The sequence below is a fragment of the Papio anubis genome, chromosome 1 (assembly GCF_008728515.1).
Source record: "Papio anubis isolate 15944 chromosome 1, Panubis1.0, whole genome shotgun sequence".
Lineage (NCBI taxonomy): Eukaryota > Metazoa > Chordata > Mammalia > Primates > Cercopithecidae > Papio > Papio anubis.
The window spans coordinates 119,322,611-119,349,619 of record NC_044976.1 but is presented as its reverse complement, the minus strand read 5'-3'; the positions used below and the strand labels follow the sequence as shown (position 1 = coordinate 119,349,619).

Genomic DNA, 27,009 nt, shown 5'->3' with positions numbered 1-27,009 from the left:
TGGATCCACCAAACCAGAGATGGTCACTGGGGCACCGCTGGTTAGAAGTTGTCGTCAATTTCTTACGAAGGAGGTGCTGTGAGTCACCATGAGGGGCTTACTGTGAGACGTTTGCCCCTATATATGTTTGCCATTTACCACACAGTAAACCATACACAGTTCTCATCCTCTAGCAAGGATAAAATACATTCTTTGCATGTTTGCTTAACTTTCTAGGTGTTGGATCTGGCCCTGTGGGCCCTGCAACTATTTCAGTCCTGATTCTGTAGTTCAATTTGAGCACCACTTGATTTTTAACAAGGCATTTTCTTGTATATGTATATGCTGTGGTTAAACTAGAGCATAGTAGGTCCTCTACCGTTGTTAGATGAATAAATGAACTTGGCTTAGGTGCCTGGTGCTGTCCCTTACACAGCCATCCACAGTGCCCCACTCAGGACCATTTCTTCAAGGCTAGTGTGCCCTGTTCTGAATCTACCTGTCTCTAATTTTTTAAAACACTTAACGAACGGCTAAGTATTAGGGAATCCGGTACAATTCATGGTACAACTGTCTACTTTGTCACTTCACGGAAGAGAGAAAAACAAATCTATTCAAAGGAGTATCTCAATGGCTGAAATTTATTCTGTCCCATCTTTTTCTTACGTCCAAGTTAAACAGTGACAGATTCTGTTTTGGTTTCCCTGCTTGCAATTCCCCAGGTAGGAAACCATCTGCCTTGACGAAAAGGATTTTTCACTGGAATTGTGTCTAATAGCAAGAGAGAAATGGAGTCCCCTTGGTTAATGTTGACTATAAATTTCTGCTGTGAGCCAACCGTAGTAACTATTCACTTGGCTGTACCACTGTTGAGAATGGCTACACAGCCAGCTGACTCTAGGCCTTGGGCTTAGATGGTTCTGCATTTGAGTCTTGACTTCAATACTTTCCATTTGTGGGACCTTGGGCATGTTCCTTAATGTTTCTGAACATTTCCGTATCTATAAAATAGGGAATTATAATTCCTACTCACTAAATAGCCATTGTGAAGTCATATTATGGTGAGAAGGAATCTCATCAATCAATTCACACAAATTGATAATGGACTTTAAATTAATGCACTATCTCCTTCCAGAGACTTTTTAATAAGGCCCAACACCTTACTCCAGGGAACAAAACTCTGATGGAGGCACAGGGAGGTTCAGGGTCTTGGGAAGGTCACACTGTGTGAGTCAGAAGAACAGAACTTCCACAGTCAACAGAACCAAGAGGGTGGGCCTCAGAAACACGGAAGGAAGTGGCCAAAAGCAAGATGATTAATTCATTCAGCTACTATTTGACTGTCTTACATGTGCCAGGCACTCTTCTTAGGGCTGCAGGTCCAGCAGTGAATTGAAACAAACCCTTACATTAATGGAGCTCACATTCTAGTGGAGACAGACAGGTAATAATAAACCAACTAAATATAGGGTGTGTCAAAAAGTGTATAAAGCAGGAGAAGTTGGGAGGAGGGTTGCTGGGGTTTGAAATTTTAAGCAAGGTGGTCAAGAATGCCTCCCTAAGATGGTGACATTTGAGCAAACACCACAGAAGAAGAAGTTGTCTTCCAGAGGTCATGGGCAGCCTGGGTAGGGGGCGGAGATGAGGGCAGGCAGGGAGTAGAAGCCTCTAGGGAAGACTTGTTACCAGGCCCCAGCCTCAGCTCTACTCAGTACCTGGTGATGTCAGAGAGAACAAAGGGTAGTTTGCGTTAATTTTGTTTTTACAGGACCAGTTGGCAGGGTCCCTTTCTCCAGGCCTGCACCCCACTGCATCTCAGTCAGCTCCCAGAGCCTCATTTTTAGGAAAGCAGAGAAGCCTTTCTTTGAAGTAGAATTGCTGTGTATGGTTGTGCAGGTTATACACTGCACAAAATGCCACATGTAAGGGGTTCTAGTCACATTTTAGATATGCTAGATTTGTATATTTAGGAAGATTTTCTGGTAGGTGGTGGAAAAGTCTTTCAATTAAAATAGTATATTATGGTAGTTTTCTGACATCCAGGAATAAAGCATCTTGAAGGAGGGGCACTTTAAAAAAAAAAAAAAAAAACTTTCATTAAGGTACCCAGGAACCAGTGGCTTCCCTGAAGCTCCTGATTTCCAAAATCTTCCACGAGTGGTTTGTTGGGGATAGATTTATTGGCTATTATCATATCCCTCCTTTGCTGAAAATGTTGTGGCTACCATCACATACTAGAGGAAACTCCCCAGTGAGGCATAGAAGCAGAGGCAATTCCAGAATTTCTATGTTGAAGAGGTTTAAGGGTGGCAATCTGATAGGAAGGATGAGGGAACCAAGGAGAGATACCATGAGGCTGCGTTAGCAGGGCAAGCGTGCACCGTTTATTTGGTTTGGGGGGGTAGTTGCTAGAGATGGGAAGCAGTAAAGTACCACATACTAGCCCTTGGCCCCATCACTGCAGATCGTCCCTTGTCCATCTGGTCTCTGCCAGCACCCCTCACCTCATTTCTTATCACTCCTGCACTGAATCAGCGTCCCAGCTGCTTGAGGCGCCAGATCACCAGGATACATTTGCACAAGAGGTTCCTGTTGCCGGGAGTGTCCTCACGCCCACTCCCCCTCCTGCCCCACCGTGTCTGCCCTTAATCATCAGCTGCTTTGCAAAGTCTTCCCCGATGCCCAAATCCTGCTCTGCACACACTTGGTCACTCTATCCTGGTGCTCACGACACTTTATAATAGTATTTTAAGTATTTTTTTTTCCTTTCTGTATTGAAATGACAGGTTCACCTGTTTATACCACTAGACTGTGAACTCCTCAAAGGCTGGACTGTGTCTTGTTAACCCTGCTAAACACTCTATAACACCATAGTTGCTCAATAAATGTACTGCTGAGCATTGCTTCTCAAATATAATTACTATTTTCTGGTGAGAATAAAGAAAATGGCACTTTAAAATTATACAGTTTTAAACTGTGACACATGCTATGAGCAGCTTCTAATCCTTTCAGTCCTAAAGACTGTTTTTTCCATCTGTCATGTCTGCACTGAGCCTGATAATTTCTCAGGAACTGAGATATAAATATACATCAAATGAGTACACATGCAGATAAGAATAATACCTGCAATTACAGGGACATGAATCAAATAGCCCCAGCTATCATCCTCATACTTGAAGGATATACACTTATCCCAATTTGGGGTTGCAGAGAAATCGCATACCCCAATATGGCAAGAATGGGCCACCCAAAGCCCTGAGCCCATATACCAGGGCAGCACCCTGGGGTCTTGTTGCAGCCGTTTTAGTTTCTGCAGGCCTTGATCACCGGGGAAACGTACAGAGTATGTGACCTTTGTGACCCCAGCGCATAAGTCTACTTGGAAAGTTGCCATTCTCAGGCGTCAGGCATGTCGATGAGTAAAGTCCCGAGGGTGACTATGGGGCAGAAATATCCCAATGTAAAAATATTCTCCAAGTGGTTTATAAAATGTGTACAAGTTCAGTTACTCTTAGTTTCCATGTGCTGTGGCAGCTGGCCTGTCTGTGTTTATTTGTTCCTCTTACTTGTGATTATTCAGAGACACTGCATTTGTCTCATTCTGTCTCCTCCAAAGGGACAAGGACCCCTTAAAACAGAGATGAGCAACCCCAAGTTAATGGTGGGCTTGGCTGGGGACTCTTGGACTCTGGGGGTAGAGATCAGACAGTACTCATCCTCCTGAGGAAGCTGGGGGAGGGCATGGGCAGCGGTGGCAGGGCTGGGTGTCATCTGAGTGGCAGTGTGGCCACCAAGAGAGGGCAATGTGCTCGTGTTCTTTCCACTGGCCACAGAAACCAGCCCTGGTGCCATCTTGATTCCACTTACTATAGGCGGCAGTCGTACCTTTGCCATGTCCTTAGCCAGGGAGTAGGCACAGTGCTCAGAGGATAGTTGGCAAACATTATCAATGTGATTTAAACACTAGAACCCCCAGTGTCTGGAACAGAAGGGCTGTCTCTCAATTCCGTTTGGCTGGCAAGGTGACCTGGGGATAGCCCAGCTAGTAGGCCAGGGCTGGAGGAGGGAATTCCTCACCTAAGATTTCTGGGTAATGTCAGCCAGAGAAGACATCCAAATAAGCTGCAAAAAAGAAAAAAAGAGAAAAGAAAAAGAAGTGGCGAGGCTAAGAAGACAAAATAAGGCTCAGCCTTCAGTTCTCAGCCTGACGGGGTCCTGCGCCCAGCTGTGACTGCAGCCACCTCAAGTACCCAGGAGGGACAAAGAGGACACAAAAGCCTACCCAGGTTACTTCAGTTAGCAATTGGTTCTCCACCTGGTGCCTCTCCTCTCACTCTTGGTGTGATCCTCTGATTGGCCTTCCTGACTCTGGATTTCAGCTTTCAACACCAGTGCCATAGCCACCCCACCTGTGTTAATCTGATTTCTTGCTCACCTTTATGTGTCTCTTTGCTCTTTGTAAAGTCTCACATCCCTGATCTCATTTGATCAACACGACAACCCTGAGTGGGTAGCATTACTATCCCCACTGCACAGATGAGAACAGCAAGGCTCAGGGAAGTGAAGTGACTTCTGCAGGTCACTAAGCTAGTAAGCAGTGGAGCCAGGGCCTGAACCCAGGCATTCTGACTGTATTTCTGTAGTGACACGTTGGCCAAACCCCAAACCCACTAATAGCCATTCTTTTTAAAGTGTCATATGTTTGAACATGCCCTCTAATATATGTATGTTTACTTGCCTATAAATTATAAAATGTATGATGATATTAATACATTAAGTATATTATGCAATATATTAAAACATATTTTAGAGGGCTGAAGAAATTGAATAAATGAATTTTAAAAAAACACGGGCTAACATTTGTTGATAATTGTTGAAGATAGATAACTGGGTATATGGGGATTATTTTATTATTTTGACTACTTTTTCATCGGTTTGGGATTTTTTATAATAAAATGCTAAACAAAGAACAAAGGACAAAAACCAGTTACGGAAACTTTAGCCAGGAGTTGCAGAACTAAGCAAGGTAAACACAGAAAGCTTCCAGGAATTGCCCTAGAATTGCCTGGCTTCTATGTGGCAGTCCCACCAGGGTGTGTGAGGTGACAGAGACAAGGTTCGGTTAATTATCTCAATGACGTTGATGTTGCTTCTGATGTTTCGGCGGCATTACTATAATTTGTCCGAGTTCCTCGTTCTGTGAGACAGTATGTGGTGTATTGGTCCAGAGGCTGGACTCTGGGGCTGGAGTGCTGACTCCATAATCCTGGCTCTGTTACTCACGAGTTATATAATCTTGGAAAGTCACCTAACTTCTGTGTGCCTCAGTTTCCTCCCCTGAAAAGAGAGAATAATAATGGTAGTTATTTCATTGAGCTGTTGTGAGGGTCAAATGACGTATATGTATCACTTACATAAATTTATATATACGTGTAAAGTAGCATATATACATAAAGTAGTTGAATACTGTTTGAAACATCGTAAGTGCTAAACGTACTTGCTATAATAATAATAATTATTATTATTCCTTCTGCTCTATCTTCCTAGATGTAATGCAATCTGAATTCTCAGGGACTCTGCTTTCCCTGTGTCTACATTTGACTCAATTTCTGAAAATGTCTGAATTAGACAGATGCCAGTTGTCTCTGAGCAATTGTGATTTGGAAAAAAGGGAAAATGGCTCTGGCTTAGGTGACATGTAATGGGAAACAAAATCTGATGGAAAGAGGTGGCATGATGATTTGGGAAAGCAGATTTTAGTATACATTCAGCCACCGATTGCTCTGTGACTCTGGACACATCGTCCGCCTCACTGGATCCCACTGTCATCATCTCTAAAATGAGTGATTTGGAGCAGGTGGTCACCAAGTTCCTTTCAGAGCTGACATTTTTTTTTTAGCGTGTCTTGGGTTCTGATTTACTTTTAGCTGTGGGCAGTCTCAGGATTTTGAATTTCAAACACCCTCATAGGTTTAGAACCTGATCATCATAAAGTCTCCTGATCTTAGGTTCTGACAGATGCCATAGCCACCACATGCCTTGACATATGCCAGGATAACCTTCAAAATAACAAATCACAAATAATATATTAAACTTTTGAAGGAACAAATGTGTCATATTTATCATATGTACATAATGATTGGTTGATAATTTAAGAATTCATACTAGAATGTCAAATAAAAATACATCATATAAGCTGATCTCTAGGGAGCTGTATATAGCTGGCCATATAAACATCTATCTACTTATAGATATTTTATTATACTCTATATCTAGTTATATATAGGCAGACAAATCTAAGATACAGATCAGATACCAACCTATTTCCTGGATCCTTGTGTCAGAAATACCTGGACACTGCACTGGAAAAAGGGTTCATAATTTTTAAAATGCACAGCTTCTGTAAAAAGTCTCATGTGCCTATATGTCTATATGAACATAGATCTAGATATGTGGATTACATAGATACAATAACTGACTGAAAATGGTATTTATATCAGGGTAGTGGCATTTTTGGTGGCTTTTTAACTTCATGTTTTTTTTTATGGTTGAACTTTTTTTTTACACTGAGTATCAACTATTTATATAATCAAAAGAAAAAGCCCTTTTTTTCATGGTGAAAAAGAGTAAAGACACAAATTCAGATAGTGGTATAAAGATATAATTATTAAAGGGAAAAATGAGCAAAATGTCTAATGCAACAACTAAATTTAATAGATAAATAATATTTAAAAATCTCCTAAGGTAATAAACCTCTAACACATGTTTTTAAATACAATGCTTAGATATTTTTGTTCCATAACTGAATTTTGACCTCCTTCAATGTCCCAGAAGACTAACTACAATTGGGAAAGTCCAGAAAATGTTCAGAATGGGGATAATTTGGTTTTTTGAGAACAATTAAGTACTTTAACACTTGAATGAACACTTTTTTGTGCAGACTATTAATTTTCCTTAGTTTTGTGAAACTATTCAATTCACCAGATTGGTACTGGGTGTTTCAATATGCTTAACACTGGGCTACATTTAGGCCTTCGATTGCCCCTTCTCAGTCTTCTCCAACACAACCCCCTACAGAGCTCAGTCCTCCTATGAAGGAGAGACCCTTCCCAGCTGTAGTCGTGCCTCTGTGTTAGCCTGGCGTCTGGGCAGTGGTTCCCACAGTCGGGTTATCAGGAGAATGGTGTGTGCTGAACAATAGCAGAGGAAGCTGGTGCGGGCTCTGAGCTGATAGCCTCCCAGCCGGCATGTCCGGGGCAGGTGAGGGACCTGGGCACACTTCCTCCACAGTGGAGCTTGTCTCCTTTGCTCTGAATCAGTTTCTTCTTGGGAACAGAGTCTCAGCATGACTCAGTTCCCACTGCTCTGGGGAGATGAGGGCTAACATCTTAAGAGCTGGTGCCTCCACGGCTGCTTACGATCTGCTCATTTACCCCTTGTGGTTTCAGGTGAGGACCTCCCAGAACCCAGTCAGGCAGTATCGCAGTTGGCTGGAGAATTCTCCCTAATGAGGCCAGTTTGATGCATTCCCTGTGCCTAGGCTCACTCTTATTTTAAAAATTCTACTTGAAATACTCTTTAGCACTTAATGCAATAATAGTAGTGAATATTTACTGCCGGGACAAGCTAAATGCTTTACATATATGAATGAATTAATCTTCACAACAGTTCTATGAAGTAAGAACTATTATCTATTTACAGATGAGAAAACTGAGTAATATGGTGTGACTACCTCTAAGTCACACAAAAAGTTGCTCGGTTGAATTCAAATCCAGGTCCATCGTGCCCTTGAACCCATGCTCTTAATCTGTGTTCTACACAGCCACACACTAGACTTAAAGTTGTGAATAAGATGTGGACCTTCTATTGTATAACAGGACAGGAGGACAAAGAAGAGTTAATTCCATGTGTGAAACATTAGTGAAAGAGAATGAAAGATTTACAGCACTGACAGCAGAGAGCTAACCTAGGCTGGCCAGATGATTCACCTGTATTTGTGAAACCACATGCTAGAATATTTTGTGAACAGAAGTCTAAGAAATCATTCTCTTAAAAAAAATCATAAACTTGCTTATTCACTATCTTGTCCGAATCTTTGCTGTTAAGGTGCAGCAGGCATTTCAGTGACTCTAAGCTTAACATTAGTTGGGGTTGGTGTGTAGGAACCAGGTGAGGCAGAAATGCATGTCAATTCAATGTGGAAAACAGCGATTCTCCTGAAAATCGTTTACTTCATCTTGCCCAACAATCATGGAATTCCATCTCGGCAAGGAGAGTGGGAGATTGTTTTCTCCCCAAAACATTTCTTTTGGCAAATATTTGAAGATTCTAAACATGACAAGTGATCTACTGGGCTTTTGAGAGGAAAAAGAGTGCCCCCAGAATACTGGCACAAATATGTCCATTCATCCAGTTTCATTCCCAAAGCATTTTTACTTCCCAATTCTTAATGTGGAAGTTTGAAAGCCAGAGGTGGTAGAAAGGACTAATCTTGAGTGTTGGCCTCCTGGAATAGAAATTTAATTTCAAAAAACTACATGACTATTCATATTTCAGTCTGTCTCCATGGAAGTTAAACATGATATTTTCATTCTAAGTACACTGGTAAATAAAGCATTTTTTCCCTAATCCTTTCCTCCTTCAAAGATGGCAGAGGATAGTGTAAAAATATATTCCAACTGATGGTGATCCTTCAAGGCAGAAACATGGATTTGGAGTTTTATAAAGTGTTTATTAAGAGAATGGTAAATGTCAAAGACTTCATCTGAAGCTTAAAATCACCAGCAAAAATTTTGAAAAATTTCATCCAAGCTTTGTGCTGCCTGGCAATATTCTCTTACCATTTTGATTCATTTCAACACACGTTTATTGAGCCCCTACTTTATAGGGTAGTGGGGGGAAGGAGCTTTAACTCAGGGTCCAAAAGTTTGGGTTCTAAACTCATTTGTTGGATGATTGACCTTGAGTAAATTCTTTAACCTTTCTGTTCATCAGTGTCTTCATCTGTCAGATAAAGATTGTACGTAGTTGATAAGGTCATTTAGAGGATCAACAATATGATTTCAGGGGGCCTGACAAATGGCATCCCCATTCTCTGCCTAAGTTAGAAAAAATGAGAGAGATAGACATAGGAGCCAGTCAGAAAAAAGTCAGTATATCACCTTGATTACTGATGGGACTGTTTGAAGGCTTGGTGTAGGGTGTGCAGCAACAGTGGGCTTCTCTTCCCAGTTACTCAGCAACACTGGACATGGTCATGCCCCTGTCGAATGCTGAGCCTGGAGGAGTGGGCTAAATGCTCCTTGTTTCCTGTAGGCAGGTGGCTCCCTAGGAGGAAGGGGAGAAAAGGATGAGCTACTTATGCCCACAGAGCTGTGTGACTTTTGTGGGTCATAGGCACTGTTGGTTTCACGGGCTCCTTCTTCCATGAAAAATATTACAAATGTGTGGGCCTTTAATAGTATTGTGGACTCTAGCTACTGTGCTTCATGGGTAAGTTGGCCCTGCATGCTTAGTCCTTGTACCCAGGTTTCCAAACTAGATAATCCCCTCCTTCTTTCTTGGGGAGTATTGATTGAGGCCTCAATGAAGGGATTAAGTGTTAATTCAGATGGAGATACAAATCCGGGGGTACGATGCTGCCCATAACCCCATAAAAGTAAAGTGTCACAAAGGAATGTGCAATGCAGCCTAGACTAACACCAAGGTGAGTAAGATATTCTTTCTGTCTTCAAGAACTAATTACATCACAAAGTACAGGGGAATCAGTACAAAACTGAAGAACAAGTCACATGCTGAGGAAGTTCCTCAATTCCTTGAGGACATGATATTTGAGCTTGGCCTTGAAAGATAAAAGATGTTTGCTAGATAGGGAATAGATCAAGGTAGGATGGAATGGAGTGGAGAGATCATTCCAGATTGTGAGAATGGCTAAGGACACTGTGTTAGTCTGTTTGCATTGCTATAAAGGAATATGTGATCCTGGGTAATTTATAAAGAAAAGAGGTTTATTTGGCTCACAGTTCTGTAGGTTGGACATGAAGCATAGTGCTGGCATCTACTTCTGATGAAAGCCTCAGGCAACTGACAACCATGGTGGAAGGCAAAGTGGAACCAACATGTTAAATGGCAAGAGAGAAAGAGCAAAAGCGAGAGGAGGAAGTTCCAGGCTCTTTTTTTTTTTTTCTCTCTCTGATGGAGTCTCACTCTGTCCCCTAGACTGGAGTGCAATGGCCTGATCTCAGCTTACTGCAACCTCCGCCTCCTGGGTTCAAGCAGTTTTCCTGCCTCAGCCTCCTGAGTAGCTGAGATTACAGGCATGTGCCACTATGCTTGGCTAATTTTTGTATTTTTAGTAGAAACAGGGTTTCACCATGTTGGTCCAGCTGGTCTCGAACTCCCGACCTCGTGATCCATCTGCCTCAGCCTCCCAAAGTGCTGGGATTACAGGTGTGAGCCACCGTGTCTGGCTCATTCCAGGCTCTTTTAAAGAGCCTGATCTCATCTGAACTCATAAAGTGAGAACTCACTCATTACCACAAGGATGGCACCAAGCTATTCATGAGGGATTCAACCCCATGATTTAAACACCTCCCAACCAGGTCCCACCTCTAACATTGGGAATTACATTTCAACATGAGATTTAGAGGGTCCAAACATTCCAAACTATATCACATATGGATTCACTAGAACACATGGAACTTTCTGGAAGTTGATGAATTTGACAAGCATGCACTTACTTCATTCTTCTGACTCCGGGGACACCCTGTTCTATGCATTGTTTTGTAACAGTGAGTGGGAGTGTAAGTGTAAGGAAAGTTATCATTTATTCAGTACCCTCTATGTTCCAGGTGCTTTACAGACATTCCTCATTTAATCTTCACTTCAGTGATTTGAGGTAGATATCATTACGCCCACTTTTTCAGACAAGGAAATTGAGACCCTGAAAGGACCCAGAGCCTACTAGCATCAGCAGAAGCCAGAACCCAGAGCTCTTAATTGCAAACCCAGGGCCCTGTTCTCTGACTCCTTGGAGATTTCAAAGGGTTTCTCTGAGAGGCCTACAAAGAAGAGTTCTTACAATTACATTTTAGGTAGAATGTTTTTCCAGAGCTTCATCTCTGGTATTCCACTATCCAGACTCTCGACTCCTGGGAAGCTTTTCCTCTCCTCACCTGATCATCTCTCTGCTGAGGACCCACACCTGTTGGTCCACCACCAACAGGTGGTGCCGCTTTCCTGACTTCCCATGCAGAAACCAGATCTCTGCTGTTCTGGGGTCTCTGTTTATGATTCCCCAAGGGGGGCTTCTTCCAGGCACTCAACCTGTCGGCCTGTCCCAAGACCATGTTGGGCTTGTAGGAGCTCACATACAGTGGCCGCGTAGCTAACGTTTAGTAAGCACTTGCTATGTGCCAGGCACTGTGCTTAAGACTTCTCACACATCTTTTACCCTCTCAACACTCCTCTGACACTATTAACAATTATTAATAACTATTAAATTGTTAATTTAATAATTAGGCATTATTAAAATCTTACAGACAAGGAGACTGAGGCACAGAGAGGTCATGTAACGCTTTCAAAGTGACACAGCTGGAGGTGCTGGAGGCAGGATTTAATTCTGGCAGCCCCGCTCCAAACTCGCACTGTGAATCATGACAGGTTGCAGCCTCTTGTAGTAGAGTTTCACATCAGGTTTTCACTATTTGTGAGAAATGGACCTCTCTGCTTTTCTTCAATTTACTTCATTCTCAAACTTTTACAGGACTTGGAATCTTTTTCTTGTTGTCTTTCAAGTTATACTTTTATAGGCATTTTTTTTTTTCTCTCAGAACTTTGTCATTTGGCTGTATCCTGTTCAGGAACTATTTGTTCTCCTATGTTTCTGTTGTATCCAGTCCTTTGTTATATCTTTTCTGTTGTCTTTTTCTCCTTGATTTTTTTCTTTTCTCTTTTTCTTTTTGAAACAGGGTCTCACTTTTGCCTAGGCTGGAGAACATTAGTGCAATCTCAGTGCACTGCAACCTCCACCTCCCGGGCTCAAGCAATCCTCTCACCTCAGCCTCCTGAGTAGCCGGGACCACAGGCACATGCCACCGTGCTCAGCTATTTTTTTAAATTTTACTTTTGGTAAAGATGGGGTTTCACCATGTTGCCCAGGCTAATCTCGAACTCCTGGAATCAAACAATCTTCCAGCCTTAGCCTCCCAAAGTACTGGGATTACAGATGTGAGCCACCACACCCGGCCTCCTTGCTTTGTTTCATCTTCTCCTTGCAATAACCAAGAGGGTTAGGATGGAAACTAGAATGTAGAATTCCTGGGTCAGAAGACACCTCCGGAGTCCTCTCTTTCCCCTCTAGCAAGACCAAACCCTGAGAGAGCATCTGTGGGTTTTATCTCTTAGCATCCATTCCCCTTCTTCATCAACATCAACATATTGCCTTAGGGAGCCTATCCTTTCCATTTTGATATTAGAACAAACATGGTGGCAACCATACTGCCTCAAGTTGAATGACAGCTCAAATTCTGTCTCAGTTTCGTAACTGTAATAGTAGCTACCTCATAAAGTGTCTGTGAGAAGAAAATACATGCAGATGTGGTGCTTAGAACAGTGGCTGGTAGAGAATAAACACCATAAATATTAGTGATTTTTATTGTCAATCTTTCCCAAGGCTAGGCCAAGGGAATGTTCTTTCCCTGGAATTTGAATCTTAAACAGAATGACAAAAAGACAGAAATCCATTAGAGCTGATTTATTTGGGTAATTGTGCCCTAAAGAAACGGTTAATCAGTTCCCGCTCCCTGGATCCTAGGGCAGTCCTTGTTTCTGGTCCTTCTTGAATTTGAATCTTAGTTGTTTATTTTTTCTGCACCCCACTTTCAACAAATGCCCCCCTTTTTGCCTCTTCCTCCTCCTCACTTTCCTCTTCACCTGTCTTCTCCTTTTGCTTCCTGTCCTCCTCCCTCAACGCCCTCTTCTCTTCTTCCTCTTCCTTCTTTTTCTTTTTTATCTTAAAGTAGTTACAGTTGGTTTCTGATGCTTGCTGCCAAAGAACTTTTACCGAGTCAGCATCCCTTGAAAATGACCCCTCAGCCTTGGTTTAAATATCTTCATAAAACAGCATCCCATTTTTAATTGGTAAACTCTTATTCTTAGAAAGTACTTCCTCACATTAGGGGAAAAAAATCTTTATAGGACTCTGACGCCAGAAGGTTTGAGTTTGGAGCCTGGCTCAATTGTTTACTTGCTATGTGGCTGGGACACGTTGTTTAACCTCTGTGCCTTGGTTTCCTCATCTGTAAAACAGAGGATAATAATAGTAACCACTTCATGGTATTGTTGTGAGGATTACATGTCATAATATTTGTGAAGAACAGTGCCTGATAAGAGTAAGTTAACGTGAGCCCTCTTCCTCCCCGTCCTCATTCAGATCCCAGTTCCATCCTTTTGAGCTGCGCAAAATAAGTAAAATCTTCCTCGTCATGTCAGCTTTTTGAAAACCAAGATGCCATATTCATGTCCCTCTTTCCTCCAGGCTCGATATGCCCTGCTTCCCCCGACCCATCTGGAGACCTCTTCCCTGTGAGGCCAAGCCCTTCTTGGAAAGATCCAAACCTGTCTTCAACTTTCCTGCCTCTTTAGTTTACTCAAACACAAACAAGCATTTTATAAGGTTTTGTGTTCAGGTTTACCCACCTCACCCAGCCCTAGACCCTCCAGAGTCTTGAAGCCTATCCCACTGCCCAGGCCTGAGGATAGAGCCTAGGGTCCGGAGGATGGCACAGGAAGGTATAGAGGCAGAATGCAGGGGGAAAACCATTTCCCCTTCCCCTGGCCCATTCCATCCAGGGTTGTGCAGAAACTGACCAGACACACTTCCTGCACTTGGCTTGTCCTTCCCCAGACCCACGGCATGACTCTGCGCTAAGCTGTCTGGTTCTTGACATGCCAATGACAAGGCTGAATAATTTCCACTCATAGGAAGAGGCTTCACTGCATGGAGAGCAAGAGTTTGGTTGATAATAACATCACTTGCCTGGCACGTCGCAGTTTACAAAAAGGGGTACCCTTTTTATACATGAGAACATTAAGGCTTGGAGACATTAAGGGACTTGCCTAGAATCACACAGCCACCAAGTGGTGCAACTTCCATGTGAGTTGAGTTCAGAGTTTTTTGTGATGTGCTTGTTCTGAAGGCTTCTGTTGCTGTTTTATTATTCCTATGACTATATCGGTTTGCCCTTGAGGCCGCAGGGCCTCCAGTGGCCCCTTTCTCAACGATCACCACAGACACCTAGAAGCAGGAGGCCTGAGAGCCCTTGGACCTAAAGACTTTCTGCTTATGAGTAGGGGAACTTTTGGATGAAGAGCCACAGCTTAGTGAAAGACTCATCGTTTGGTAAGACTGCAGGTGTGTCCTGGAGAAAAAGCTAATAGACTGATACATTGGAAGAGTCATGTCTTAGGGAGTCTGGTTATATCTATTCATTCTAATGTTTTTGAAGCCCAAGGGAGCTTCTAACTGAGGGGCTTATTCTTACAGATTCTTGCAGAGATTTTACAGAAATCTCTTCACCTTTCTTCCCCTTTTTGTTCCTGTCCTCCTCCTCATCCCCCTCTTCACTTCTTGCTCTTCCTTTTCTTTTTCAGCTTAGAGTAGTTACAGTTGGTTTCTGGTGCTTGCTGCCAAAGAACGTTTACTGAGTCAGCATCCCTTGAAAATGGCCCCTCAGTCTTGGTTTCACTATCTCCATACAACAGCATCCCCTTTTTTCCTGGTCTCCATTTGGATTTTCTTGAATTCAGGGCTCCCAGGTGAAAGAATGGTCCAAGATTCTGAGGTGAAACATTAGTAGAGTGTCCTGCCATGCTCTGCCTTTTTTTTTTTTTTTTTTTTTTTGAGACGGAGTCTCGCTCTGTCACCCAGGCTGGAGTGCAGTGGCCGGATCTCAGCTCACTGCAAGCTCCGCCTCCCGGGTTCACGCCATTCTCCGGCCTCAGCCTCCCGAGTAGCTGGGACTACAGGCGCCCGCCATCACGCCCGGCTAGTTTTTTGTATTTCTTAATAGAGACGGGGTTTCACTGTGTTAGCCAGGATGGTCTCGATCTCCTGACCTCGTGATCCGCCCGTCTCGGCCTCCCAAAGTGCTGGGATTACAGGCTTGAGCCACCGCGCCCGGCCCATGCTCTGCCTTTAAGCAACTATGCATCCTTCACTTTCCAAGTCAGTAGAAGTAAAGTTACCCAGCCCTGGGCTCTACCTGCAATGCTGAAGAGACTAAAAGCAAGAAACAAGTGGCCAGAGAAAAATGATTTTACTTAGCACTGGGTGTGATCCAGGACAGGCAAACTGAGGAACCACCCTGGGAATCCCTGAAAATTGGAGGAGGATTCTGACTCATCCCCTTACTTGGCTCCCTGCTGCCTGCAGAACAAATTAATGTGGTTTACAAAGTTCTTAACAATCTGGCCCCAAACTCAGGTTTCTTCGCAAACCAAGCTCACACATACTTTTTGGTCCAGCTGTGTAGAATTGAGTTAGGTGGGAGAACTTGACTCTGGACCAGATCAAAGACTGGCTGAAACAGGGAAGAGGCATGGGAAGCACTGCTCTGTAAGACATGCCATACTAGTTTACCACTGCCATGGCAACACCCAGAAGTTACTGCCCCTTTCCATGGCAATGACCCAGAAGTTATCACTCTCTTTCTAAAAATCTCTTAAATAACCTGCTCCTTAATTTGTATGTAAGTAAAAGTGAGTATAAATATGACTGTAGAACTGCCCTGAGCTGCTGCTGTCAGCGCACTCTGCCTGTGGGGTAGCCCCATTCTGCAGGAGCCGTCACAGAGCTGTAACACTGCCACCTCCATAAAGCTATTTTATTCTACCACTGGCTCACTCTTGAATTCTTTCTTGAGCAAAACCAAAAACCTTCCTGAGCTAAGACCCCACATTTGGGGCTCACCTGCCCTGCAAAAGAACTACCCAGTAGTCTTCCAAAGTGCCATTGCCCATCTGTCCCGTGGTGCCTGGGATGTACTTCTCCCACTTCCAGTTCTCTGTCTGAAACTTCTACTTATTTTTCAAGACATATCACAAATGCCATCTCCTCTGTGGAGCCTTTCCTGGCATTTCCTTCCTTTCTTAGTTCCCACAGCATTCTGATCGTAGCTCTATTGTAGCACTTCTCACATAGTCATATAATTTATTTTGTGGTTAAGTGCACAGATATTGAAACTAGACTGCCTGGATTCAAATACCAGCTCTACCACTGATCAGCTTGGGTAAGATTTCCGTTCTTGATTTTTTCCTATGTTAAATATGGATACTAATTCTTATCTCCAAGGATTTTGTAAGGGTTAAATGAGCAAACTCTGCTAAGCACTTAGACCACTGCCTGGCATTCTCTGTTAGCTCTGTATTATCTGTTTGCAGCCACCTGTCATGGTCCCTGCCCATTCAGGTCCCCTGGAGCATCAACCATCATGATTAGGCTGCGTGCAGGCCCACAGTTCGTAAACCAGACCTGGAGGTAAATGGGAACTCCCTACACCCCCTTGTATGGAGGGTGAATAGATGCAGATGTCCATGGTTCCTAGTTTCTGGTTTCCATTCTATACTCTCCTGAGATCAGAGCTCCACCTCAATCCCTTTCACAGGCCACGTCAGCATGCATTGCTCAGCTCCCTCAATCCAGATAGACTTCTTGGAAATTGCAGTGTTATCATAGACTTGATGGTCTAAAACAAGGCAGCATTTTTATTCCAACTAGGTCTCCAGCTAGTCTTGTGGGATTCTAAGTTGGTGACATCACTCAGCTCTCAGAGGGGCCTGGGAGCATTGATATTTATAAAATTCCTAGGTTTTGATTTCGTAATTCAGATGCTGTGTCTGAATCACTAGTATATCTAGTTCCTAGCACAATCCCAAACTCAGTGGGTTTTTAAAATCAGTGGATAGATGGATAAATGAATAAATAAATGGATCAGCTATAAGTGGGCCATCCATTAACTTTGACACCCCCTGTGCATTCCCACAGTGTAGTGGTCAGTGTGGTTGACTCCAGCGGGGTTTTCTGTTACTGATGGCTGGTAGCATCCTAACTGAAACACACCTCCAAGTGTTGCTTGTTTGTATTTTCCTTATTTGGAATACCCTTAAGTTTTCAATACAGTGGCACCACCTGGAATAAAAAATGGCCTAAGAACATCTCCCATGCTCCCCAGAGTGCTATATGGGTAAAGAAAGGGAGGAGCTACAAGTGTAAATACAGTTGGGCACTTAAGACAAATTTCAACTTCTTCCAAGCTTCGGCTTGGTATGGAGATAACCAATTACTTAGAATCATAGAGACATTAAAATTTAAAAGTAGAAGGCACAGTTGATATAGCTTAACCCAAGGGCACTCAATTCTTTAAGTGTTAGAGATAGGACCTGAGCTCATGTGTCCTGAGACCCTGATTCCTGCATTTCCCTGGTCCCTCTCTGCCTCATCAGCTTTTGTCAGTTACACACGTCCTTCCCACCACAGGCAGAGCTGGTACTTCAATCCCAGGGTTGTGTGTGAGTTCACAGAAACTAGAGCAGGACTGGAGGCATGAGGCACAGCGGTGGCTGTTCTGGGGCATCAGGCTCATGGTGGTGGTGAGCTTTTGCAAAGTTTGGTTTAGCCCTTCAGGATCTGAACCTTTACCCCATTTACCCATAGAAATCTCCCAAGATTCATGAGGGGTTTTCTCCGAACCTGTCAAGTTTGTTCTTATCTGCCCTAGTGTTTCACCACTCACTCAGCACACTTCCTTTTGCATCTTATGTGTATGGTGGAGAACGGGTTGGTTGAATGGAGGAAGCTAGTACTTTTTGTTTTGTTTTGAATTGTTTTGTTTAGAAATTCTGCTTTTTCCCATGAGCTGTTCGCAAGGCTTTGAAAGGACAGCTCAGAATTACATGGAGTAACTTATTTGGGGCAGAGAAAGAAACATGTTACCAGCAAGTTGCTTTGTCTAAGAAATTAAAAGGGCACCACTTACATTCAATATGGTGATATTTATAGTCACCCAGAATTGAAGTGCTCAATAATAGGGCATTAAATGAATTTTGGTAAATCCAAGAGTAGGAAACTGTGTAACCCAAGGACTTAGCAAAGGGTGGAGGTGATATATATACCCTGACAGTAGTCTAAAGAGTTCTGCACAGATGCTAGTCTTTGATAATTCTAGTGCAGTGGTAACATCCTTATGGAAAGAAAAGATACAAACACATTACATTGCCTTTGGGTGCCATTCTCTTTGACTACACTCCTGATAATCATTAAAAAGGTGAAGAAGATGTATTTCTATTGGCATAGAAAACGTCCCTGACATATCGTTAAGTGAAAAAAAGCAGGTTACCAAAAAGTGTTCATAATACGATTCCAATTTTTAAAAAAAATTTATAAGTATAAAAATGTGGTAGAAAGCTCTCAGTATTTTAATAGTACTTACAGGTGATTTTATCTCATGTTTAGACTTTTCTATATTACCTACATTTTTACAATAATACACTATCACTTTTTGTAATTAGGAAAAGACTGGAACAGCTTGAAAAATATAAAGCTTTCTGTCTGTGGTTAGTGTCGGATATTAGTTTATGAAAGGGACCATGCTGAGTGGATCAATCCTTGCATTAATAAAGTTAGGTGATCAATAAATATTATTTCTCTTCCCCATGAAGGGAGGGAGGCAGGAAGATGCCATCCTCGGTGCAGGTGTGGGGTGGAGACTCTTGAATCTGAAATCCTTCAGAGGGAGATATATTCCTGGAGTCCCCAGCCAGAACTTGGCATCATTCTCTCCCATCCAGAGACGATGTTAACTAGGTTGTTAGCATCTCTAGAACTCTCAACACCATAGTTGAGCAACATTATGCCTGAAATAAGCTTTTATGGGCTTCCTGGGAAGCTAATTACCCTTTATAACATTATTTCTATGGGAAAACATGCTCCAAATTCCACACCACCAATTTACATTGAAGCTTTTAGGATGCAAGTATTTTCAGTTTGGAGACCTGCTCACTTGCCCCCCTGCCCTTTATTCACTAATTATTTGGAAAACTCTATTATTTTGCAGTAGATTACAAACTGGTGAACAAGTCTTTTGGCTTATGCTTTATTTGTTAACCCAGCACACAGTCAAAGGGGTTTCAAGATTGGGGGGGATCTTAGAAATTGGCACCTAGTTACTGAATGAATATTACTGCTCACTGATTGTCAAGCTTGCTGGAGCTGCCCAGGGATGGGGCAGTTATGCCAGGGCTCATGTCCTCCCCAGCACTCTGCCAGTCTCGCTTCCCTTGTCCACACTGTTGGGAAAGGCATTAAGGAAATAATTCTTCATTTCAGGGGCATGCACTCATTTACCTACCACATTTACAAATGTATTGAGTTCAGGGACAGTTCCCGTAATCCTATAGCTCCTCTAGCATTTGGGACCATTTCAGGACCATCTAGAAATGGTGCTTAATAAATCCTTAAAAACCTTCTGAGATGGCAGAAATAATACTGGACTAGGCATGATGAGAGGTGCCAGTATTGGCTAGCTGTGTGAGTTCGGGAAAGTTACGAAAGGAAGGAATAAGCATGCTTATCTCAGAAGACCTTTTTATATTTGACAGGTGAAGACTCTGAACTGAGCAGTGGCATTATGCCTATGGAACAGATTTCAACCTGTTTGATAAGAGGTTTCTAGGTTGGGAAGGGATAGAACATATTGGCCTTTTTGGTGGTTGTTTCAATTACTTTAGAGGTTGATGTGAAATAACCTTTTTTGACCTCCTATACCTAGAACAGTGACCTTTGACCTTTTTTGGGTCAAGAGTGCTTTATGAATGGATCAAGACTATGGTCCCTCTTCCCCTAAAGCTTTAAGATGAACCCAGGGGTTTCTATGCTCCATGAAGCCCACCAAAAATCTTCTAGGGGTCCAGGCAGGTAATACTGATCATCTTTGGACTAAATTTCAAATCATTAAGCTCAACAGATCCTCATGATTTTGCCAAAGATGTTTAAAAACAGCTCAAGCAGAAGTTTTGCATCTCCTCTCAGAAAACTTTAGGGTCTAGAATCATCTGTAGCTTTTGGATACAAGTTATTCCAGGATGCAGAGAGGTCAAGAAACCATGCCTTTTCTCTAGTTTTTAGTAATTTAAGCTCCAGGGACTTTCAGCTAAGTGCCCTAACAGCATCATAGGAGTATCTATGATTAATAACTGGCCCATTCTACCCTCAGGGAAGTCCCCAGGTTTCCTGATTCTTTGGGAGATCTGGCTTCTGCTCCTGGCCTTAGACAAGTTGCTTGCCTACTCTGGGCCTCAGTGTTCTCATCTGGTCCACTTGATCTTCAGTTTCTCTTCAAGCTCCAGTGTCCTGGTATCTGTGATTCCTTGATATCTGCATGGCACTGAGACAATCCTCTAAGGAGTCATGAATTTTGCAATTCCCAGCTTTGGTCTGCTCCTGTTACTGAGGAAATTCCTGTTCAAAAGGTAATTTCTACAGCACCTGTCTCAGAAGCATTTGGCTTCCTCGAGGCGGTTCAGGAGACCTGCAGGAAACAGATTTTTGTGGGGTTTTTTTTGTTTTTTTTTTTTTTTGCTCTAGGAAAAAAACTCATTAAGAGCCATCTCAGACAGCAGATGTCTGTTAGCTGCACGTACATATCCAAATGAAACTTTCACCCAGAGGACCAGAAAAGGCAAGGCCAGCATCAGAGATTTAGCTGTGTCCTAAGAAACAGAAATCTCTACTCTTAGGCATCCTCCCACTTCCATGACTCACCTCCTCTCATTCCAGAAAGTCATGCACAGGAATTAATTTATGGGTCCTGTCCAGAGGTCTTTAAGTAAACAGTGCTACCAGTCCTTTCAGCTACCCAGGCAAGCTTGACTTCAGGCCCCAAAGAGGAAGCTAATGACTTGTAGTTACTTTGCTATTGTTTTCCGAAAACAATTTGACTTCCTTTTTGATAGCCTCAGAATTCCTTCTTTACAAATGAAGGCGCTGGAGCCAGGGGAGGGCTGAGTTGGCCAGCTCAGGAGCATAATGCTCTAGGGGCAAGATCTCCTTTATTAACAAGCTGCAGAGCCTCCTTAAAGGATGGTGGGCAGACCCTGTTTGTGAATGGAGGGACGTCGGTGCTGCCTCTGCCTCCCTCCTAAGATCTCACCTCTATCCCAGAGCATATGACAATAACTAAGGTGTTTGGTGTCCAAAGAACAAATTTGTGAAGACCATCTTATTATGACCATTTTACAGACAACACAGTTGAGGCTTATTGACTTGCCTGAGATCACAAAACAACAAATGGACAAGGTTAAAATTCCGTCTCAGATCTCCTGACTCCAAGTTCACCTCTCTCAAAGAGGCTATAAAGATGCAAAGAGAAGCCATCTGTCTAAAGCTGGCGGGCTTTGGTCTATTCCCTGAGAAGGGAATTTGGTCTATCTCCTGAGAAAGGAATCTTCACGTTAGATAAGAATCTACGTTTGAAATTTACTGTATGAGTGATAAATCCCTATCCTTTCTTCTGGTCTGGGCTGGTTTTAGGGGAGCTATTTTTGCACCTTCCTTCTACCAGAGGTGCCTCTGCTAGAGGTTCTTAGTCGAGTCCCTTCCTGCCACAACAAAAGATCCCCACTGGATTTCTCTGAAGAGACTGTACCCCATTGACTTTTTCTTGACTTTTAAAAATGGTGTTTATGAGAACTATTTTTTTTAAGAGAGTTAGACTTTTCTCATATTTGCTTCTGTGAATCCTGACACTACCCCTGTCCATGACCACTGCCACATAGAAGGAAAGTTGGCAATCCTCTAGTCTCTTTACATAAATGCACTCTAGCACTCACTACATTGCATTCTACTTCTTGGTGCACAGGACTTTCCCCAGACACTGGGAGCTTCAGGGCAGAACTTGCATTTCATTTATCTTTGTATGCCCAGTCCTTGCACAGAGTATGTTCTCAGTATACCTTCACTGAATTAAGGACTAATGAGTGAATGAATGGCTCTACAGAGCGGGTGCTGTTCCTGAGACTCTGGGAGGAACAGCTGTGTGGGAAGTACAGGCTTACCTGGAAGAGCAGTTGCCATGTGCTCTCAGGTACAAAGGGAAGGTTATATGTGAGTGGTGCCTTCGGATGTGTGCATTGCCCAACCTGCTTGGCTATATCTGGTGGCCTTGCTCAAAGGAGGCTGAAAGGAGCTGGGCACATTCCTCAGCCCCGGGCTCAAAACTCCCTGAGCCTAGTACAAACACATCCCATCCTCCCATCCCACCACATACCACCATACAAACACATCCCATCCTCCCATTCCACCACATATCGCCATATATCTCTCAATCTCCCTGAGCCCAGTACAAACACCACCTGGAAAGTCTCCGATAAAGGGACAGCCGTTTAAGGTTACTGAAAGCGCGGGAGCCAAAAGAATTTCTTTGTTCCCCTGCAATTTTCGGGCTATAAAAAGCAAACGCTCGCATTGTTCGGGGCCCTCTTGTATACTGTGGAATGGAGGGACCAGGTTCGAACTTGTAGTAAAGATCCTTGCCGCTTGGCTTTGACACTGGACTCTGGTGGTCTTCTTTGGGGAACAAACGGTCTGGGCATAACAAGGCAATGAAGGTGGGCACAATAGTTAGAGCTATAATCATCAGAACCCATGTTTGCATTGTAAAACCTTATCTCCTTTCAGAGTACTCTCCCATTTATAATTTAATTTTTATCTTCAGAATAAATGGGGTGATTCATTGTATCTATATGTCTATCTCTCTGTATATCTAGCTACGTATATATAGAGAGGTATATATTGTATTTATATATATGATAGAGAATATTTAGCACTCACTACATGCCAAATATGACATATATCTCACTCAATCTTCATAGCCAACCCAAAACTACTATTATGATACTCATTTTTAAAGCAAGAAGGATATAGAAATTGAGGGTCACATTGCTGCCAAGTAGTGGAGCCAAAATCTGAACCTGAGTACTCTTAACCACAAAGTTATTTGCCTCAAGTCCTGTCCATTCTACCTTGTGTATTCAGCTGACTGGACATGCGACTAATCTTTGAAAAACCAGGGAAAAGTTGTAATCTCCTAAATGCCTCTAATCCTGTATAATGTCTTGACCCTAGGAGCTAACTTTGGCTCTAGATACTAATTTGGGAGGAAATGTAAAACCTTTGTTATTTGTATTAGTACATTTTCATACTGCCATAAAGAACTGCCTGAGACTGAGCAATTTATAAAGGAAAGCATTTTAATTGAATCACAGTTCAACATGGCTAGCGAGGCCTCAGGAACTTACAATCATGGCGGAAGGTGAGGGGAAGCAAAGCACCTTCTTCACATGGTGGCAAGAAGGAGAAGTGCTGAGCAAAGGAGGAAGAGCCCCTTATAAAACCATCAGGTCTCATGAGAACTCACTATCACAAGAACAGCACGGGGAAAACTGCCCTGATGATTCAATTCCCTCCACCTGGTCTCTCCTTTGACACATGGGGATGACGGGCATTATAATTCAAGATGAGATTTGGGTAGGGACACAAAGCCTAACCATATCATTATTGAATTAGGCTTTGAACATCAATGGCTAAATTATCAGGACAGATACAGGGTGTTGTACCCCACTTTTACACACAAGGAAATACCTCTATTTCAGAGTGAGGTATTTGAGGGTCTGAGGGTGTCTGGTTAACAACATATTTGGCAGAAAGTTTCTTGATCTTGTGTCTTATGACTTTTTTTTTTTTTTTTCCAATAGACCACCTAATACTATACCTTGGACATGTCTGAAACACCTTTCAAAATAAAGGAAAAGCAAGACCTTTTTAGTATTGTGAGGTAGGTAGGTGGGGTGGATCAAGGATGCATAAGTTGTTAGAGGAGGGAGGAATATGTACCAGGGATGCACTACAAACTCTAGACCTTGCTTATAATCAGACCAAAATATGAGGCTCTCAGTCTTCTTGCTTTCAGAGATTTCTGTCTGGATCTAGAGGGCAAATACCATCCCAAGATCTCCCAGGCCAAGGTCTCATTTTTTGCTGTAGAATAAAATCCCCAGTCCTGGGACTCTCAGAGCTCAAGTGAAACTGCACCCAGCTGTTGCCTTCATGCCCTGACTTCAGTGGGAGAGAATTCGGCAGGGCTGGTAGTGGATTCCCTCTCCTCTTCTCATGTCCATGGAGGCTATTGTTCCAAGCCCATCACAAGAGTTCTTAAGCCTGGGATCCCTGAGGATTCCATTTGCCTTAAGCCTAAGAAGTGTAGACATGATCTTGACCTTGTCTTTGGGATTAAAACTTGAGATATGATGAGAGTAGGCTCATAGATCAAAACAGCAGGAGCAAGGAAGTCTGTGTTTCTTTTGCTTTCTGCTTCTTGAAACAGTGTTCTTGCCCTTTTTAGCCAGTAAAAGTCTTAAACGGGACGGCTTATGCCTGTGGTGTCTGCATGTTAACCATCAGAAAAGTGTGACCTCAGCCCACTAACCATGGCTCCAATTACCCATTTATGCCCTCCAATGAGGCACAGAGGACTCACCATTCTTGCAATTAGATACTGACAAATAATTTGCACATATTATCATGTAGGCGATAGGGGAGGCAGCCCTGGACCACAGTGTCTTGGGAAGGAAACTTGTAGAGTCGGAGATTCATTGGGTAGAGAAGACACTGGAAGATCTCCTCATTTGCCCCCTTGCCTCTAGAGAGAATAAAAAAAGAAGCAATTTGCAGTATGCCAGTTTTAAAAGACTTGTAAAGAAGGTGATGGTGCTTCATCCTGGAAATCAGTGACCGTGCTGAACCACTTTCATAATCAGGTCTGAATACAATCTCTTCTGCTAGGGTTAGAGTCCGTTCTTCTTGTCCTATCTGCAGGTCTGTTTGCTCCTACCTGGAGGGCCCTGTGCCCGCCCGTCTTACCAGGCCAGTAGGTTTCATGAGAATTTCTTCTACAGCCATGGGGAAAAAGTGCCTAATCTTTCACACCAGGTGAACCTTTTCTGTACTTATTGAGTAATCTTGGGAAAGTTACTTTACTTCTCTGAGTCTGAATTTTCTTTTCCATGAAATGGAAATAATAACATACTGTCTATCTGACAGTGTTGTGAGGTGAAAATACCTGGTACATAGAAGGCCTTCGATAAATGTTCCTCGCAGCCATAAAAAAAGAACAAAATCATGTCTATTGCAGCAACATGGATGCAGCTGGAGGCCATTGTCCTAAGCAAATTAATACAAGAACAGAAAACCAAATACCGCATGTTCTAACTTCTAAGTGGGAGTTAAACATTGTGTACTCATGGACATAAAGATGGCAACAATAGACCCTAGGGGGTAATAGTGTCTATTGCATTGAAGGAGGAGGGAAGGAGAGAGGCAAAGGTTGAAAAACTGTCGGTTACTATACCCACTACCTGTGTGACAGGATCAACTGTATTCCAAGCCTTAGCATCATGCAATATACCCAGCTAACAAACCTGCACAGGTACCCCCCTGAATTAAAAATAAAAGTTGAAATTAAAATAAATAAATAATATAAAAAACATTGCTTTTTCTTCCCCTTCATTATAGCACAACAAAGAGCTCACTCTGTATGAAGCTGTTTCCCAAATGATTTTTTTCTCACATAATTTAGCACTTTATCATCACTGGCACACATACATATAGGATACTACCCTTTATACTAATTGTTTTCTCTCAACAGCTCTTTTCTACAACTAGAACATCAGCTCCTTATGGACAAGGAGGGCCCTTGTTTCTCACATAGAATAGGCTGGGCCCATAGGAGTAGCCAATGATTCTTGTTGAGATGAGACCCTGATTATAGTTGTTGAGAAGGTCTTTATAAGGTCATTTTTCTGTCTTTTTTCTCAAAGTAAAGGAATGTGAAATGTACCTGGTACAATGCTTGGCACATATTAAATGTTGAATAAAGTTTATTTTGCAATCCCACCTCTACAGCCTTTCCTTTCAGGTATGATTTACTAATTCTTTGACTGGTTTGGGCTTCCTCTCTAACTCCTCTCTGAGTCCTCCATATTTTGTAATGTGTGGAACAGACTTTGACACTCTTTTCTAAGACCGTTTCTTGTGTGAAATGTGAGGAAGAAGGGGAGGTGATGGCAGAACCTCAGTTCCCACCCTTGGCCCTTGTCCTGTCCTTTTCTCTGGTGCATTGAACACCTGCTTTTGGGGTGCTTCTTAGCTATGTGGTGATCGCCAGTTTCAGTCCCTTTAGAGAATCACCTCACATCCACAGCCCAAATGACCTTTTTTTTTTTTTTTTTTAACTTTTGTTAGTTAACTTTCAGGTTAGTTCTGGTGCCTATTCTGGGTGCCTGAGCCAGGTGAGGAATAAACCACATTTCTGAAGGCCTTGCTGAAGCAACATAGCTGTCCTGGAAGCCATGCTGAACGGTCCCGGCTGGAGAGCTGTTTGACCTCGTTGACTTGGGATGATCCCAGTCAGAGACCTCAGCCTTCTCCCAGCCCTGAAGCAAACTTCCTGGACTTCCCCTAACAACCCATCCAGTTTCTTCACTGCTTTAGTTCTCTGTCAGCCAAGCACGAAGGGAAAATTTACCTTGTATACCCTGCTCTCTCTCCAGGGTCGTTAGTGTGTCTGTATCTGGGCAGCTCTTCCCTTCTGCACATTCAGAGGAAAACGGCATTCTCCTGTCATCTCCAGGCCTGCCCGAGATCATCTCTCCTCTGGCAGCCCAGTGATCTAGGAGTGTACATTCCACTAAACCTTCCCCACTTTCAGACCATCTCCCAGTTGAGACTTTATGGGTTCTTTAACTGGCTACCTCCTGGATGGAGATAACAAGATGTTGCTAGGTGTCCCCTGCTCTTGTAGAGAAGCTGAGATGTAGGGGCAAAGTCACAGTGTGAAACTGGTGAAACTAATCTGTTTTGGAGAAGCAGGGTTTGCTATTGGTTTCATATGCTGAATTCCATCACAGGACTTTGGTACA

The 27,009-nt window shown here is 42.9% G+C and overlaps 1 long non-coding RNA gene across 1 annotated transcript in view; it reads right to left on the bottom strand.

Moving 5' to 3' along the window:
• Positions 1–4,841: 4,841 nt before the first annotated feature.
• Positions 4,842–27,009, bottom strand: part of LOC108581314 — a 31,994-nt gene continuing 9,826 nt past the window's right edge. The window contains exons 2-3 of the long non-coding RNA XR_004179149.1: positions 9,141–9,306; positions 4,842–5,316 (exon numbers count right to left, since the gene is read on the bottom strand). This is a non-coding gene — a long non-coding RNA (uncharacterized LOC108581314). The remainder of the gene's footprint in view (positions 5,317–9,140; positions 9,307–27,009) is intronic.